The sequence below is a fragment of the Limulus polyphemus genome, unplaced genomic scaffold (assembly GCF_000517525.1).
Source record: "Limulus polyphemus unplaced genomic scaffold, Limulus_polyphemus-2.1.2 Scaffold13722, whole genome shotgun sequence".
NCBI lineage: Eukaryota > Metazoa > Arthropoda > Merostomata > Xiphosura > Limulidae > Limulus > Limulus polyphemus.
In genome coordinates, this window is record NW_013679332.1 from 1 (window position 1) to 3,626 (window position 3,626).

The following is a 3,626-nucleotide window of genomic DNA, read 5'->3' on the forward strand; positions in this document are numbered from 1 at the left end:
TGTGTTGGTTTTAGTGTTACAGTGGTTGGTACTACTACTGATGTTGGTTTTAGTGTTACAGTGGTTGGTACTACTACTGATGCTGGTTTTAGTGTTACAGTGGTTGGTACTACTACTGATGCTGGTTTTAGTATTACAGTGGTTGGTACTACTACTGATGTTGGTTTTAGTGTTACAGTGTTCTTCTATTTAACCGCAGAATCTTCTACATAATGTAATCAATATCCGTTCAGGGCAGGATTCTAACCAACGTTTTCCGTGGAAGCACCTGAAAGGGTTAGCAAGGTAAGGAGAAAGACTGGAGCCCATAGCCACTGTTCATCGTTAAACATCAAATATGATTAAAACATCTTTTGTTATACCCTGTACAATGTAATTCTCAGCAAACACAAACATCCACAATTTCGTCTGTTATAAGCACAATGATAATCATCACTGTAAACTGTATCAGTTTTAGGTTACTCATAAGTTCAAAAGCATGAAACATCTTACAAATGGTTGATCACAGGTGCCTACACTGGAAACCATAATCACCTTATTATTTTATAGATGATGAACAAACAGATGAAATGGGGATCAACTGCTTAGTTCAGTATGACGCTCGTGGGGAAAATCTTGACATATCGAAAGTATTTCGTCATCACGTCAGAAATCTTCCAAAACGTCGCCCTTTCCATGTGTGCCACGACTTTCTCCATCAGTGTCACTTTGAACGAGGCAGTTGCTACCAAATTCACCTTGTCATCATTCAGGATCAGCACATCGTCCCAGACCAGCATAACAATACATATCCTGTAACTTGTCATCCTAATAACTTGATTCTTTTTTAGACTCTTGTTTCTCTACAGAAGTTTGGTGTTTTTCCACCTGATTTTTTATTTAGATCTTAAAAATATATAAATTTAGTCTACTGTGTCACATTTCTTTATACTTTCCGCTAAGCCTACCTGAGTTGATTTCAGTAACTTACTTCCGATTTTCCAGGTTGTAGATTACAGCTCCTACTCAGGATACGGTCAGACCGGATATCCTTACTATCCTAATCAAAGTTACGGGGCTTATTTACCTACTGTAAGCGGTAAATCAACGTTAGGACTGACCGGCTCATCTTCCGGAACATATCAACTTTCATCTCTTCCTGCTCTTATAAATGGAGGTAAGTACAAAAACCTGTCAGGTGGTTTTCAGTTTGCTCACCAAATAGCGATACCTTTGGAAACGGAAAGAAAAACCAGTTTTAAGTTTTGAAAATAAAAATTTATAATATCAGCTCGGAGTTAAAACACAGATATAGTCAAAAGACCCCAAGAAACTGGTATAGAAGAATTTGGTTAAGGAAAGTAACACTCTAGTCATTAGGACACTGGGGCACACGAACACTCTGGCCATCAGGCCACTTGTGGTAGATATCATGTCATGACTACTTTCACTGGTTCATATTACGTTCTAAACCAATATTCCATTTCTAACCCAACATAACGTGTAAACTTGTTCATATTCCGTTCTAAACCAGATGTAACGTTTAAACTGGTTCATATTCCATTTTTAACCCAACATAACGTGTAAACTTGTTCATATTCCGTTCTAAACCAGGTATAACGTTTAAACTGGTTAATATTCCATTTTTAACCCAACATAACGTGTAAACTTGTTCATATTCCGTTCTAAACCAGGTGTAACGTTTAAACTGGTTAATATTCTATTTTTAACCCAACATAACGTGTAAACTTGTTGATATTACGTTCTAAACCAGATGTAACGTTTAAAATGGTTAATATTCCATTTTTAACCCAACATAACGTGTAAACTGGTTCATATTACGTTCTCAGCCCGATGTAACGTTTAAACTGGTTAATATTACGTTCTCAGCCCGATGTAACGTTTAAACTGGTTCATATAAATGTAAATGAGCTATTAATATAATATGACGTCATCTTTACCATTTATTACACGATCTACAATAACTTGGTTTTGTTTTGTCACTAAGGAACTGACCAAAGAAATTTAATGACGTCACTCATTTTCTATATAAAATACGTTCGGGACACCAGGAATAATTAATAAGATTAGTTAGAAAGTCGATGGTATTTTTTATCACATCTCTGTGTGTGTGTGTGTGACTAATTATGTTATAGTATTCAAAGCGTCGATGGACCCAACCAGAATTGTAGAATTAAACACTTATAACCTTGTTGTATGTGTTTCATTTCTGTTCTTTACATGGTCCGGTAGTGGCTAGCATTGTGAATCCGAGGATTCATGGTTGTCAGCCCGTTGATGTAAAAGCGCTCTCCGCATTTTAGAGCCTTGGATACGTTATAAGAGTAACGGTCAATCCCACTATTCGGTCTGACAAGAGTAGCCCAAGAGTTGGCGGCGGGTGCTGTTGATTAGTTGTCTTCCTTCTTGTCTATCAGTTCAAAGTTATGGATGGCTATGCGTAGATGGCACTTGTATCGTTTTACGGGGAAATTAAAACTAAAAAACAAGATGTTTTTCATACTCGGTCAGAAATTTAAAATCTTATTTTGTTTCAATAAAGATATCTATGTAAAATTGTACCTACTTTGTCTTTTCGTTCTCTCGCGTTCCGCCTATCTAGTTGTCTGTCTATCCATAAATTTGTCAACCTTTCTACAAAGTTGTTCATTAATATTACTTTATCATACTTATTCTGTTTCTAGCCTTCTTGTTTCTCACTTCTTTTTGTTTTCTGTCGTGAACAATCAGTAGTAACCAATATCAGATGTACTTGATGTTCACCACTAGCGACCTCTATAAACAGACAACGTGATATACAGTGTAACAATTAGTAGTAACCAATATCCGATGTACTTGATGTTCACCACTAGCGACCTCTATAAACAGACAACGTGATATACAGTGTAACAATCAGTAGTAACCAATATCCGATGTACGTGAAGTTCACCACTAGCGACCTCTATAAACAGACAATGTGATATACGGTGTAATAATTAGTAGTAACCAATATAAGATGTACGTGATGTTCACCACTAGCGACCTCTATAAACAGACAACGTGATATACGGTGTAACAATCAGCAGTAACCAATATCCGGTGTACTGAACGTAATGTTCACCACTAGCGACCTCTATAAACAGACAACGTGATATACGGTGTAACAATCAGTAGTAACCAATATCCGATGTACGTGATGTTCACCTCTAGCGACCTCTATAAACAGACAACGTGATATACAGTGTAACAATTAGTAGTAACCAATATCCGATGTACGTGAAGTTCACCACTAGCGACCTCTATAAACAGACAATGTGATATACGGTGTAATAATTAGTAGTAACCAATATAAGATGTACGTGATGTTCACCACTAGCGACCTCTATAAACAGACAACGTGATATACGGTGTAACAATCAGCAGTAACCAATATCCGGTGTACTGTACGTAATGTTCACCACTAGCGACCTCTATAAACAGACAACGTGATATAAAGTGTAACAATCAGTAGTAACCAATATCCGATGTACGTGAAGTTCACCACTAGCGACCTCTATAAACAGAAATTATCATATTTAGCGATTACACAGGCCTGCGAATTTAAACTTCATAAAAGTTGTTTTAATTTTAATAACGGATTTTCCATA

General features: G+C 36.7%; 1 long non-coding RNA gene across 1 annotated transcript in view; it reads left to right on the forward strand.

The window, feature by feature from the left end:
* The first annotated feature begins 390 nt into the window (after positions 1 to 390).
* Positions 391 to 3,626, forward strand: part of LOC111084113 — a 4,726-nt gene continuing 1,490 nt past the window's right edge. Inside the window, exon 1 of the long non-coding RNA XR_002609396.1 lies at positions 391 to 1,156. This is a non-coding gene — a long non-coding RNA (uncharacterized LOC111084113). The remainder of the gene's footprint in view (positions 1,157 to 3,626) is intronic.